Genomic DNA, 16,134 nt, shown 5'->3' on the forward strand with positions numbered 1-16,134 from the left:
ATCATGATACATATATTGTTATCCAGATACTTTGAGTATGTTTATCGATCTCGTTTACTACACAGCTATATATCCTACGCGGGTGCAATGCTTGCTTTGAATCCTTCTATCTAGAATATAAATTTATTGTTTTGGTGATCAAAGAGTCAATCCATCAGCATTGGATCCCCCAAGAGATCATTTCAGTAACAAGAATTTTGCTGAAAATCCTAATATAGTGTAGCTTTAGGTGAATCGTGATAGTAAATATTGGCTATTTGTAGGTTAGTGAGGGGTGGATTTATTTCTAGGCTACTAAAATAAAAACATGCATACTGACCACAAAACGTATTTTATTCTGTTAACATTCTCCAGGACAAGATTTCAGGGTGTTCCCTTCCTCTCAGATCCAAAGAAAACTAAAAGTAAAGGGAATTCACCAAAAGAATTGAACTTAGGGATTTAAATATTAGACCCCCTTTACCCCATTATCATCTCCCCTCTGTATCCCAGTTAGGTCCGCTCCTCCTTTCCCTAGATAGCATCTCTTCTCTGTATCCTCAATATCTCCTCTCCTCTGTATCCCCCAGAGCCCCGATCTACTAGTGTGGATGAATTCCGGCTAATCCTGAAAATATACAGCGCTAAAAACTTTCACTGATCCAATGATCCCAATCACATGGAAAGTACATGTATCTCATAATACAATAAATCTCCAGAGACCAAGATATGAATTCTACTGTCATTGGGGAGCATTCTCCGGTATCGTTAAATTTGAAATACTCATTCACTTTTTCTGCTATTTCATCCCTAATTTTGGGCTGCGATAGGAGAAATGTGTTATTGCGCCACAGTGGTTTTTGATTGGACCTGCTGTCATCCATAACCTCAATTGTCACCGGAGCGTGATCAGACCAGGTGATGTTATGGATGTCAGCGGTTTGGACTTTCTGTAGCGTATGCATGTCTGTAAGGAAAAAATCAATTCTAGCGTAGCTGTTATGGACTGCTGAGAAGTGCGTATAATCCCTTTCGGTGGATCTAAGGCAGCGCCAGGGGTCAAAAAGCCGTTCCTCATGACAGAGGGCTCCCAAAGAAGGCCTCTGCCTAAGAGCCACAGAAGAAGTGTCCCACTCCGCATTCATAACCATGTTAAAGTCACCACAGACAATTAATCTACCTTTTTGGATTTTTTTTGCCATCGTGAGTACTTTACGAATAAATTTTAGAGATCTCACATTCGGTGCATACAGGTTTACCAGGGTATAGGTGACATGGTCCATGTCAGCCACCAGGATGATAAAGCGGCCTCGGGGGTCCACATGTACCTGCAAGAGAGAAAAGGTTAATCTGTCCCTGATAGCTATTAGGACTCCATTCTTCTTAGTGTTGTTGTTGGCTGTGATTACTTGCTGGAATTTGGGATGAGTGCATTTTGGTGGTTTCGTGCTAGAAAAGTGAGTCTCTTGAGCGCACAGGATGTCGCAGTTCGCTTCCATAGCAGTTTTCCAAAGGGCTCTTCTCTTGTAGGGACTGTTCAGGCCTCTCACATTGAAGGTCATCAGTTTAAGGTTCATGTAGGTGGTAGATGGTGCGGCTATGCCCTCTGGTGGTGGAGATGAGCGATGAAGGTGAAGTAGGTGGTGAGTCCAGCGCGCAGGGAGCTCCCCGCAGCATTACTGCATGCTGAGTAGTGAAACTTGAGGTAACGGGAACCGTAAGAACTTGAACTGGTGAGATCTTATAACGTATAGATCGCATCAAACACGGAGAACAGGTTACGGACAACATCTCGTAACTTGAGTTGGGGTATTCGAGTAGAAGGTCAAAAAGAAAAAAGTGAAAAATAAAAGAAAACAGCCGAACAACGGGCGGTTGTTCTGTGAGCATTACACTTGTTGTGCAGGGTGAAGGCACTAGGATTAGGGTATATCTGGTGTACCAAGTACCTTAAGAGTAGGTTGGAGGCTTGTGAGGGATGGATCTTCTTTGACGGTTGAGGGTGCCTTGTCTCTCGTGTAACGGGTCAGGGTCTGCTGGTTCACCATTCTCAGGCAGTAATTTCCATTTGCGGAGGATCTCCAGGCCTTTGTCAAGTGATGTGATCGCATGTGATTCATTATGCATATCCACTATTAGCTTGGCTGGAAAGCCCCACTTATAGATGACCTTGTGGTTACGTAGGATTTTGGTGATCGGTACTAGGTTGTGCCGTGCCGTAAGAGTCGCTTGTGACAGGTCTGCATACAATGCAACCCCGGTAAACGGGTCAGGAAGAGCAGGGTGTTGTCTTGCATACCTCATCAGTTGGTCTTTGATATGGTAGAAGTGGATGCGTGCGATAACATCCCTGGGAATCTGAGCAGGCAGGAAAGATGGCTTCGGAAGTCTGTGGGCTCTGTCAATTGTTAGGTCCGCCGGTCCCAGTGTAGGGAGGGCTGTTATCATGAGCTTTTGAAGGTAAGCTGTAAGTTCAGCCGGCTTGACCGACTCAGGGACACCTCTGAATTTGATGTTGTTCCTGCGGGCCCTGTCTTCGAGGTCAGCCATTTTAAGTCGCATGGTTTTGATCTCTTCCTCAACATCAAAGTGTGCATCCACTAGCTCGTTATGTGCCAAAGTGAATTCTTCCATTTTCTTCTCCACATGTGTTACTCTGGTAGAGACTGCTGCTACTTCACGTTTAGTGGTATGCATAAACGCTGCCATATCGCACTGGAGGGCCCCTCTTAGTGTTTGTAACATCTCCTTCATGGTGGTGTCTAATATGGGCTGCCCTGAGGTGGGGAAGGCATCTAGTTTCTGCGTATAAGCAGAGGATTCCTCCATGTCTTCTCCCTCTAGCCCTGAGTAATCCCGGGTCTCATCCTCTTCCCCAATCCTCCTTTTTTGTTTGGCAGGGCTGCTAAATGGTGAGGATGGCAGCGGATGGTCGCTGGCGTTTGACTCACCCGAGGATGGCACTGGATGGCTGTGTGGCTGTGCTGTGGAGGCTGACGAGCGGGTCCCCGCGCCGGCGCCATCTTGGAAATCCCGGACCGTGCTGAGGGGATAGAAATCTGTCAGTTTTCTCGGTGCTTCTCTGTCCTTTCGCTTGGACATCGCTGCCGCTGTGTGCCCCACGTCCTAAGGAGTTGATAGAGTCGTTTCAGGGGTGTTGTAATGCGCTGTGAGCCGCTCAATGTCGCCCGTTGTAGCAGAGCTTAGGTGTCACACATCCATCAGCTCTGGCTGCCGGCTCCGCCCCCCCCAAGATATGAATTCTAAATAACTACTAGATTATTGTAAAGAAAGGAAAAAGATAGAACGATAGATAGATAGATAGATAGATAGATAGATAGATAGATAGATAGATAGATAGATAGATAGATAGATAGATAGAATCCAATAAACTTGACACATGATGTCCGCCTCCTCCCCCAACTTTATTCTAATTTATACTCAATATATAGCACACCTCTCCTTCCTATCATTAATAGCACCGGACCACCGTATGTACAAAAGCATCGCTCCTCTATATCCTGAATAGCACTTCTCCACTGTATCCTAATTAGCACGACTCCACCAATATCTCCATAAAGAGGACCTGTCACCTGACCAATACTATCACATAGGGGGATGGGAGACACTGGGACTGAAAAGACCACCAATATATCCATAAAGAGGACCTGTCCATCCAACTGGGGCACCCCTTAGTTCGTGGACTGGAGGAGTTGCTCTATTTTCCATACTTGCGGTACACAAATACCACACATGAACCATGTTGCTGTTATGTAAATCCTGTAAGTTGTTTTATACCAGGGAGGGACCTGGAAGTGACCCTCTGGAGATTTACTCTGATCACTGACAATATTCAATAAAAAGGAATAAAAAAATGGATCCCACTCTATTCCAAATGAAGGTGCAACACTGACACCTGGCAGTCACAAGATACATGGCATCTGTACTGAGATCTGGGAAGAGATACAATGTGATTCGTTGTAATGTTTTCCTTCCTAATTCCCAAATTGTGTTTTACAATGTAGACTTTTGTAGCTGAACCAGAACAATGTCTGGGGATCTAGTAGTGAATTGGAAACACAAGCGGCCATCTAGATACTTGACATTTTTTGTTTGTTTGTTTGTTTGTTTTTGTTTTTGTTTTTGTTTGTTTTTTGTTTTTGTTTTTGTTTTTTTTTTTTTTTGTTTTTTGTTTTTTTTTTTTGGGGGGGGGGTAGATGTACCTGGCTAGCAAAGCCCATCGAATAATCCAGAATCATTTTGTACATGGTTAGAATGAAGTCACAGCTCTGATGTGTGGTATGTGGGTGGCTCATTTCCACTATACAACACAAAGACATCCACTTCTCCATACAAAGAGCCCCACATACATTGTTATCGGGAGATCTGATTGTAAATATAGATAACAGAAAGTTTGATCTCTATGGGAGAACAATGTGATAATGACCACACACCTCTCCATTAGGGATGAGCCGAACACCCCCGATTCGGTTCGCACCAGAACCTTCGAACGGACTGAAAATTTGCACAAACGTTAGAACCCCATTGACGTCTATGGGACTCGAACGTTCAAAATCAAAAGTGCTAATTTTAAAGGCTAATTTGCACGGTATTGTCCTAAAAAGGGTTTGGGGACCCGGGTCCTGCCCCAGGGGACATGTATCAATGCAAAAAAAAGTTTTAAAAACGGACGATTTTTCGGGAGCAGTGATTTTAATGATACTTAAAGTGAAAAAAAAAAGTGAACTATTCCTTTAAATATTGTACCTGGGGGGTGTCTATAGTATGCCTGTAAAGTGGCGCGTGTTTCCCGTGATTAGTACAGTCCCAGCACAAAATGACATTTTTAAAGGAATAAAAGTCATTTAAAACTGCTTACGGCTTTAATGTAATGTCCGGTCCCGGTAATATGGATGAAAATCAGTGAGACAAACGGCATGGGTACCCCCCAGTCCATTACCAGGCCTTGGGTTCTTGTATGGATATTAAGGGGAACCCCGCACCCAATTAAAAAAAAAGGAAAGGTGTGAGGCCCCAGGCCTTCTGAACAGCAGTATGCAGACGGTGCAAACAAGACAGGGACTGTAGATTTGTTGTTAAGTAGAATCTGTTTGTAATTTTGAACAGGTGCATTTTTAAAGTGTAGCTCCAGACTAAAAATCTATTTTTAAGCTTTTTGGAAAACATAGGGAAGGGTTATCACCCCTGTGACATTTGTTTTGCTGTCTGTGCACCTCTTCAGAAGATTTTACCTCACTTTCTGTCCCAATGACAAATGTTTTGTGACAATTTGGGGGTTTTAGTTAAACAAGGATTGGTGATAAAGCATCAGTGGAGAGGAGACATGTTTTTCCCATATTATCTCTTACAGGAGAGAATTTCCTGTCCTAGGGGTAGATTTCATCTCACTTTCTGTTGTCTCCTTCCGTTTGCAAGTAGGAGTCCTTTGTAAGTTGGATGTATGAAAGTAGGGGCCTGCCCTATATACTCTGCAGAAATTGCGGCCTTAGGTGTTGGTGTTGCCACAACACTGTAAGCCCTCACAGTTACTCTTGGTGGGCGCAGGAACGGGCTCTGCTGTGAAATATTAGATGAAGAATTGTAATTACATGCCCCTGTTGAACAGGGTCAGAAAAATTGGGCCTTTGGTGGCGGTGGTGCTGGTGTCACAATACTGTAAGTCCTCACAGTTACTCTTGGTGGGCGCAGAAATGGGCAGCTGCAAAATATTAAAAATTGGCAGAAAAATTGGGCCTTAGGCACTGGTGCCACAACACTGCAACCCCTCACAGATACTCTAGGAATGAGCCCTCCTGTAAAATATTGCATCAACATTTGTAATTACAAGCCTCTGTTAAACAGGGGATGAAAAATTGGCCCTTAGCCACTGGTGGCGGCGCCCAGAACCAAAAATATTCTTACAAGCTATCAGCATGATCATTGAGGAGGAAGAGGCACTGATGCTGGTGCCACAACACTGCAACCCCTCACAGATACTCTAGTTGGAGCGCAGGAACGAGCCCTGCTGCAAAGTATTGCATCAAAAATTGTAATTACACGCCCCTGTTAAACGGGGGCTGAAAAATTGGGCCTTAGCCACTGGTGGCGGCGCCCAGAACCAAAAATATTCTTACAAGCTATCAGCATGATCATTGAGGAGGAAGAGGATAGTCACTCAGCATAACAGGATAGTCACTCAGCATCAGAATATGCAGTCTTTTTTTTTTTTTTAAATGATTTTTATTGAGTTTTGCATGTTATACATAGAGTACAGTGTTACACCGTTATGTTGTACCATATTACATTAACATAGGTATATCTATTTTATTTAGACAGTCTAAACTCCAATATGTTATTAAGGTAATGGTCTCATGAGGCGTATTAATATCATTATTATAGTTATAGCTGAATAACATGTTATCCATATGCGGATATAATATTGCTAGAAGTTTAACGTATAAGAAAATAATAACATAAAGGGAGGGAAGGTAGGAGGGAGGGAGGGAGGGAGGGAGGGAAGGTAGGAGGGAGGGAGGGAGGGAGGGAGGGAAGGAGGGAAGGGAGTAGGGGAGGGAGGGGAAAAGGTAGAAGGAGGTTCATCCATGGTCTGATCTCATGTGGACATAGTGGAAGCATCTAGATTTTGAATAGTTCATGTAATATTTGTTAAAGTCAGTTACCTTTAAACCATGTTGTCCAAATTTTCCAATTTTTATCAAACTTTTCTTTCTGACCATTCTTAATGGCTATAAGAGATTCATAAACATAATGTGTCTGGGTGTCTGTGAGGACTTCGGATACATTTGGAGCTCTGTCTGCCTTCCAATGTTTGGCTATTAGTGTTCTAGCAGCTAGGAGAATATGTGTGATTACAGTTTTGAATTCAGGAGGGAAATTTTCAATACCCACATTTAAAATTGCCAAGCTTGGTTTGGGGCGGGTCAGAATTCCCGTAATGTTAGAAATAAACCGGAAGACAGAGTTCCAAAAGCTAGTTAGGTGCCTACAGGACCAGAACATATGTAATAGGTTACCTATGGAGCCACATTTTCTCCAGCATAGTGGGGAGCCATTGTTTCCAAATTTTGAAATCCTGTGAGGTGTAAGATACCAGCGTAATGCAATTTTCTGGGAGAGTTCCCAGTGGTTGACACATTTTGAAGCTTTATAGAGTGATCTGAATGCGGACTGCCACTGTGAGTTCGCAATGCGTACATTCAGATCTGTTTCCCATTTCTGGAAAGGTTGAGATTTGATAAAATCTAATTTACTTTGAAAAATATTGTAGAACAGAGAAATACCTTTTGGGGGAGTAGGTTTCGAAGTGAGATATTTCCATGCCTCTTTAGGTAAGTATATATGGTATGATTTAATAGAGCGTAGGAGATGAGCTACTTGGTTATATTTATATTGATCTGTAGGGCATAGATTATATTGGTCCTGCAGTGTGGTGAAGGGGATAAGGGAGTTATTGGAATATAAATCCGTGATAACTTTTATACCTCTATTGTGCCATTCTCCCATGTTAAGATTGGGGATGGCTTGAGAGATAATTGCTATGGGTATAGGGATTTCCTGGAGTTGGGATGGCGTGATTGGGTTTTTACATAGGTCTCTCCATGCAGATAATGATGCTTGGAGGGTGAGTGGGAGGGTGTGTAGTGGGTGGGGTTTCCAGACATCGAGAAGTAGGAAAGATTGTAGGTTATTAGAGGGAATCAGAGTTCTTTCAATTCCACACCATAGGTTGTCAGATGTTGGGTCAAACCATTCTTTAAGTTGTGTAAGAACTGCAGCACGATAATAGTCCCTAATGTCTACCAGTCCCATCCCTCCCGCTCTTCTATGTTTGACCAGGAGGAGTTTAGAGCATCTTGGTCTCTTAGATTGCCAGATGTATCTGGAAAGTAACGAATTTAAGGCTTTGATATGTGTGTTGTGTATTGGGACAGCTAATGTTCGGAATATGTATAGTATTTGGGGTAAGATTAACATTTTGAATGAGGCAAGACGGCCCGACCAGGTTAGTTCTATTTTGGCCAGTCTATTTGTTTCTTTGGTGAGTTTATTAAGTAAAGAGGAGTAGTTGGTTTCTGCTAGGTCATTTGGGTTTTTGGTCAATGTAAGACCTAGGTAGGTGATGCTCGTCTTGCTCCATGTATAGGGGAAGGATGTCTGAAGTTCGGATTTTAAGGAGGGGGGTATTCCTAAATCTAGTATAATTGATTTTGTAAAATTGACTTTATAATATGAGATGTTGCTAAACTCGTTTAGGGTATTGTGTGCATGGCTTAATGATATTTTGGGTTGAGAGAGGAATAAGATGATGTCATCTGCAAATAGGTTTATGTTGTGTGATTTGCCTTGTATGGAGAAGCCTAAGATTTTCGGATGTGTTCTTATTCTTTCTGCAAGGGGTTCTATCAGTAGGTTAAAAATTGAGGGGGAGAGAGGACAGCCCTGTCTAGTCCCGTTTGATATGTTGAAGGTGTCAGATAGTAAATTAGATGTAAAGACTTGTGCACAGGGAGAAGAATACAATGCCCGTATAGCAGATAGTATGGGGCCAGCGAACCCGTATTTTTGCAGGGTTTGGTTCATGTAACCCCAGTGTATCCTGTCGAACGCCTTCTCCGCATCCAAAGAGAGGAGCAGAGAAGGCGTCCGACACGACCCGGCATGTTGTATTATGTTGATGACCCTTCTGGTAGCATCGGCCGGTTGTCTTCCTGCCGTGAAGCCAGATTGGTCGGGTTTTATAAGAAGTGGGAGGATTGGAAGCAGTCTGTGGGCCAATATTTTTGCATAAAGCTTAACATCAGTGTTAAGTAATGATATTGGCCTGAAGTTGGCCGGGGAGGTAGGCTCCTTACCAGGCTTTGGGATAGTTACTACATATGCTTTAAGCATTTCTGGGGGAAACGAGGCAGAGGACACCGCAGCAGAGTATACTGTCTGTAAAGTTGGGGCTAGTATGGATTGGAATGTCTTATAATACCCATTAGGGAGACCATCTGGGCCTGGGGATTTACCCAGGGGGAGCGATCGTATCCCCCTTTGGATCTCAGACTCGGTTATGGGGGCGTTAAGGGTCTCAAGTTGTGTATGAGATAGAGAAGGAAGATTGAGTTGTGCTAGAAAAGCCTGAATTTTCTCCTCAGTTGGTTGTGGAGTATCAGGGTCTGTTTTCAGGTTGTATAGCGTAGAGTAGTATTCAGCAAAGGAGTTTGCTATGTCTTTGGGATTGTAGATGTTGCATTTAGTGATGGGGTGTGTCAAGAAAGGTATTTTGGACTTGGTTCTAGCTATCTTGAGCCTCTGGGCCAAGAATTTGCCTGCACGGTTGCCCGATGAGTAGTGAGACATTCTAAGGTATTGTATGTGTTTGTCATATCTTTCGATCAATAGGAGTCTGAGATCCAAACGGAGCTGGGACAACTTTTGGGCATTGTGAGGGGTGGGGTTTTGTTTGTTTGCTGTCTCCAGCTCTTTGATATCATTGATTAGTGAATTTAGTTTTTGCGTCCTCTGCCTCTTCTCCCCTGCACTTATCTGAAGCATCAACCCTCTAACAAACGCTTTATGGGCGCACCACAATACTGCTGGATCAGATACCGAACCAGTATTGGCTTCAAAAAATTCAGTTAGGTTTTTACTTAAATTTTTAACATGCTGTGGCATTTGAAGAACACGTGTGTTGGCTCTCCATATATATGCCGGGCTTGGAGTGTGCCCCTCCACCACCGTGACCGACACAGGAGCATGGTCAGACCATGTGATGTCATGTATGGTGGAGGAGGACACTGCCTGCAATAACATTTTATCAACCATAATCAAATCTATTCTGGAATATGAATTATGTCTAGCAGAATGAAAGGTGTAGTCCTTCTCATTTGCATGTTGGCAGCGCCATACATCGAATATATTTTCCGAATGTAGTAGAGGCTGAAGTGAAGGAGGAGGACGCTTGGCCTTGGAGGTAGTGTCCAAAGAGTGGTCAGGTGCTATGTTGTGGTCTCCACAGACAATCAGAGATCCCTGTTGAACGGTAGAAATTTTACGGTAGAGTCTCCTCAGGAAACGGAGTTGGTGAGAGTTAGGAGCATATAGATTAGCGATGGTAAAGGGTTTGTTATTAAGCTTTCCTATGAGTATTATATATCTTCCAGCTGGGTCTACGTGTGTTTCCAATAGATGAAAGGCTATAGAGTCTCTAATAGCGATAAGGACTCCTTTTTGTTTCGAAGGAGCTGAGGCAAGAAAAACATGAGGAAATTGCTGGTGTTGAAAATGTGGGGTATTACCAGTGGCAAAGTGTGTCTCTTGAAGGCATAAGACATCTGCTTGGAGCTTTATTGCTTCTTTCCATACAGAAGCTCTCTTGGCCGGGTGGTTGAGACCATTTACATTAAATGTAATTATTTTAAGCGCCATTTAGAGTAGTATAGGGGGTGGTGTGTGTAGTACCTTGGTCTCTTTGGAGTAGTCCATCCTGTTTCGATGAGTCGGCGTTGGTTGGGTTGGTTGTTACTTCCTGGATCCACTTTGATGAGGATGTCCACTTGGAGCTCAGACCAGTAGAGGGAGAGAGAGATCAGAGTAGGGGAAAAAATAAAAAGTAATTGTAAAAAAAACAAGTATTGCAAAATAACTGTGTGGTTGAACTTGCATCTGGGGGCACTACATATGCCCATATTTCAAGCGGGGGGGAACTTTGGTACATGCTCCAGGCTTTAGCAGGAACCTTGGTGCGGTGAAGTAGAGTTAGGTTTTATATTTGGGTGTTTTTGAGTTGTTTCGTTTGGTGCTGCTCTTTCTGGACACTGTTTGCCATTCGTACTGAGTGTCGAGTTTAGCAGGGGGTGAAGGGCCCTCTGAGGGGCGATCAGGTAGTATGTCTAGTGATCGGAGCAATTTGAGTCCCTCCTCCACGTTTGTGATTACCGTATTGTTACCATCATGGGTAACTGTTATTTTCACGGGGTATCCCCACCGATATGGTATATCGTGGTTGCGGAGAGCTTTAGTCACCGGCAATAAGGCTTTTCGTTTTTGCATGGTAAATTGTGAGAGGTCTGCGAACAGTTGGAGATGTGCGAACCTTTCTGGGGGTTGTTGGTTTTTACGGAACGCAGCCATGAGTTGTTCCTTGGTCTGGTAAAAGTGCACTCGCATCAGCACGTCCCTGGGTATGTTGTCAGGGAGGTGTGCTGGTTTTGGGAGTCTGTGAATGCGGTCTATATAGATTTCATTATCTGGGATGTTAGGTAAGAAGGTTTGGATTAGATCCTGTGCATATTGCTGGAGTTGTGGGGGAAGAACATTTTCAGGGACCCCTCTAATCTTAATGTTGTTTCTTCTTGACCTGTCTTCAAGGTCGGCAACCTTTGACCTAAGCCATGTGATCTCATCAGACTGGTCATTATGGGCGTCAATCAGAGTATTGTGAGATGCTGCAAAATCCCCCATTTTCTCTTCTATGTGATCAACTCTACCCCCTATAGCTCCTAGTTCAGATTTAAAGTTGTGTACACACTGCATCATATCTGTATGCATAGAGCTGCGTAGGGAGACAAGCATATCTTTTAAGGTGGTGTCTGATACAGGCTTACCCGTTGTTGGGAAGGCTGTGAACGGATCCACCAGCTCTCTTGTGTCCTCCATGGTGTCCGGAGTCATGCTGCCTTGCTGAGTGTCCTCCGCCAACCGAGGTTTGGACTTTGCTGGGCTGCGGGACATGGGTGTGGAGGCACCAGGAGAGCTGTGCTTAGAGCCTGTTTGTGAGCCCGGGCTGGAGATCGCAGACCGCGCGCTGCCTGTGGGGGAAGGAGGATCTCGCATGGCGCCGGCGCCATCTTGGAGAAGGCCGCGGTTTTTCATCTGGAAGAAATCCGGTAATTTCTTCAGCTGATCGTTGTCCTTTTTCCTGCGGGTCATCTTGCGGTAGTTGCAGGGCTTTTAGGCTCGTTTTTAAGGTTGAGCAGGGTCGTTGTGTCGTCCCCAAGGCTTCGGTTCCTGTAGCTGGAGCGGAGCTGTGGGTTTAAGCGTCCATTCAGCTGCGCGGTAGCCACGCCCCCCCCCTGAGGCCTATTCTGAAGGGCACATTGTTTGTTGTGGGGGCGGGAGGGAGGGGGGTGCATACCCCTAAGTCTGGAGGTACCTGAGCTCATATCCATATGGCAGCCAGATAATTTTCCTCTCAAGATTGAAATATGGACCACCCCTAGGTACTCACAACATCTACTACTGGAGGCTTCTTCGCCTCTCCTCCTCACGGGTACGTACTCTTTCTCTGAAATGTTTTAATATTTCCCTCTGGAGACGACTTTTCGGGGTGAGATATATGTTTGTTCTCAAGGGGGGGTGTACTTATGTGACCGGAATTTGACGGCTCGGGTCCCCTCCCCGAAGGCTATCGAGATTGAACTGTCCGGCTGACATATTTCTCCTGGCAATCATAGAAGGGACTAAAAAGGGCCTTATTATTCTGTCTTGGAGAACTCAGGTCTTGAACTAACAACGGGAAAGACAGTCCCCCATGTCTGGCTGACGTAATACTTCTGGCCCTCTCTCCCCTTAAAGAGGAATTTGAGGGTTATAAATGAATAACAATGTGCCCGTGGCTGGTTCTGGTCGTGGGGAGGGATGTAACTAAGAATGTGCCCTTAGCTTGTTCTAAGTGAAGCGGAGAAGGGATTATTATACTTAAGTTAAGTTGAATTGTGAGCAGTAGCTCTTTCTCTCCCTGTGGGTGGTTAGGTATGATTTATACATTTCTCAGACTGTACCCTCTGCCAGCTATGGGTGAAATGGAGGGAAGATATGGGTACTTAGGTTGGGTTGTGGTCCATGCCTCTTTCTCTCCCTGTAAATAGGGGTGAAGGATGTATTGGTAACTAAGATTGTGCCCTTAGACTGTCTAAGAGAAGCGGAAGATGAATTTGGTATGGGGATGGAGGGGTGGACCATAGCTCTCCATATGACCCTAGGTGACTGTGAACGATGTGTTTATATAGATTATTAAGAATGTGCCCCTAGATAGTTCTAGGTGAAACTCCCGCCGGGGACTCCTGGACGGATAATTCTGTGCGGGCTCCCTTGGTGGTAGTGGTCTTTATGACCGGTTCTGGGCGGGGCTCCCTAGCTCCGGCTGGGGCTCTAGGTCCTTGGTGCGCTTAGTATTACGCACCACCCCCCAAGGGAGATTTCTCCTATCTAAAATGTTTAACAAGTTTGGTTTGGGTATACAAACACCCCATGAGTTACAATTGGAGGTGTGGGGTGGGTTGGGGGGGGGGGGGGGTTTGGTTTGTTTCAGTTTTATATCATTTTTTCTTTAATTTCTTTGCTTTCAGTGGTTGCTGACTTTGGGGTTGGTAACTGTAGACATATGGATATCTCTGTTAAACCCTGGGATGTGTGGGGTATTCTCTCCTCCAGGTCCCTCCGATAATCCACTCCATTATACTCCATGATGGCCCCTATTAAAATTGTGTCCTGGAATGTTAGGGGTTTAAACCACAAAATTAAGCGCTCCCTGGTCTTTGAATACCTCAAAAAAAATATGCCCCTCAGATCTGCATCCTTCAAGAGATGCATCTGGTGGGAAAGTGATGGGGTTAAAGAGACCCTGGGTGAGCTGTCACTACCATGCCACTTACTCCGGCTATGCTAGAGGAGTTAGTGTCCTGGTACATAAAACCCCTAGCTTTGAATTGTTGGATGTGGTCACGGACCCGGAGGGGAGGTATGTGTTGATACATGCTAACATAGACACGGTAGACATGGTGGTGTTGGGAGTATATTTGCCACCCCCAGCTAATATCTCTATAATGCAGAAGCTGACCATGCTGATTGCCCAATTCCAGACTGACAATGTGGTCATAGCGGGAGATTTTAATATACCTCCAAATCCTTGCATGGATAAATTATCTCCTGACCCCGCTAGGGACTCAACGCTGTCTAAATGGGCAGATGTGTATGGGTTTGTGGACATATGGCGATGGAAGAATCCATCAGAATGCGCTTACACCTGCCACTCCTCTTCATACAACACCCTGTCCCGTATTGACCTGATCTATGCTAGTAGCGCAATGCTCACCAAGGTTATTGCAATCGAGATACTTCCACTGGGTATCTCGGATCATTCCCCCCTACTATGTACAATACAAACTCATACTCCCCAAGCGGATAGACTTTGGCGACTCTCTAGATTCTGGATTGAACATCCAACCATAGAAATAGAGGTGGCCAAAGAGATAAGAGGTTTTTGGTTGACTAATGCCGATTCCACAGGGATGGCGATGGTCTGGGATACGTTTAAAGCCTATATACGAGGGTACTATTTATCATCTATTACACGGGAAAGGAACAATGATAAAATTACACTGGAGGAGGCGGAGGCCAGAGCGCAGGAACTAGAGTCTAGGTTCGCCATGACAGGAACTAGAGTCTAGGTTCGCCATGACTTCCAATCCTGTCACGGCTCAGGATATGAAGGTAGCATATCGGGAGGTGATGTTACTTAGGATGGCCAAGGTTCATAAACGTCAGCTTACTCAAACGCAAAAGATTTTCGAACAAGGTGACAAACCAGGTAGATTGCTGGCTTGGATTTCCAAGGAGCAATCCCCAATTTCCACCATTGCAGGCCTGCGTAGGGAGGATGGGATTAAGGTGACAGACCCAATGAATATCAATCGATGCTTTACAGAATTGTACGAGGCTTTATACTCCACTAGGGCAAACTACTCCCCAGATGAGTTACACAATTTTCTAGAGGGGGTGACGCTCCCAATTCTCTCTGACGATGCAAGGGAAAATCTAGACGCCACGATTACAATGCCGGAGGTGCGGGTAGCATTGAGTTCTATGCAGACAGGGAAGACTCCAGGGGAAGATGGGATCCCTCCTGAATTCTACAAACAGTACCTAGAGGACCTAATTATCAAAATGCACGACATGTTTACAAAATCCCTACAGGCCAAAGACCTTCCACCATCCATGTCCCAGGCCATCATAATGGTAATACCCAAACCTGGGAAAGACCCCCAGTTGTGCTCTTCATACCGGCCCATCTCCCTGCTCAACTCTGACGCCAAAGTGCTTACCAAAATTCTTGCCAGGCGACTAAATGAAGTTATACTTACCTTGATCCATGGGGATCAGTCAGGATTTATGCCTGGCAAGGGAACTGATATTAATCTGCGAAGGCTGTATGCAATCCTGGCCTCTGGAGGTGAGGGAGGGGCTGATGAAATGGTGGCCTCTCTTGACGCGGAGAAGGCCTTTGACTCCGTAGAGTGGGGCTATCTCTGGGAGGTTCTCCGTAAATTCGGATTTGCTCCATCCTTCATCTCCTGGGTTAGGTTGATATACAAGGCACCAAAGGCCAGGGTGCGTACCGGAACAGTCTTGTCCTCGCCCTTTGTTTTGGGCAGGGGAACATGGCAGGGGTGCCCCCTATCCCCGGGACTTTTTGCACTAGCAATTGAACCTATGGCGGCGCTTCTTTGGGCTTCAACACAAATTAAAGGGATTGTTAGAGGTCCACTGCAAGAAAAAGTGTCCTTATACGCAGATGACACCCTGATATATCTGAGGGATGATGGGTGCTCACTACGGACGGCTCTGTCACTTATAGATAACTTTGGGCGATTCTCAGGAATCCGAGTGAATTGGGGGAAGTCAGTGATATTTCCCCTACATTCTGGGACGGGAAGCCAGCAGATGGACGGACAGCTGCAGAGGGTTCCCCAGTTTCGGTAACTAGGAGTTGAGATACATCGGGACTTAAGGCAGTTTATCCCTCTGAATCTCAATCCGGTGGTTCAGCGGATATCCCAGAGCTGTGCCAGATGGAGATCTCTCCCCCTGACACCGGTTGGAAGAGTTAACCTAATTAAAATGTCGATCCTTCCTAAGTTCACTTACCTTTTCCCGCCAGACTCCTGTACCTATACCAAATAGTTTTTTTTCAGAGGTTGGATAGCATTCTGGTATCTTTTGTCTGGAACGGGAGGGCTCCCAGGGTGGCCAAAGTAAAGCTGCAGCTGCCCACATCGCTTGGTGGCCTGGCACAACCGTGCCTATTGAAATATTACTGGGCAGCAGTCCTGGTGACAGTCAAGTGGTGGCTGTCAGGGGAGCCGGCTA

This window comes from Aquarana catesbeiana, linkage group LG02, assembly GCF_042186555.1.
Source record: "Aquarana catesbeiana isolate 2022-GZ linkage group LG02, ASM4218655v1, whole genome shotgun sequence".
NCBI lineage: Eukaryota > Metazoa > Chordata > Amphibia > Anura > Ranidae > Aquarana > Aquarana catesbeiana.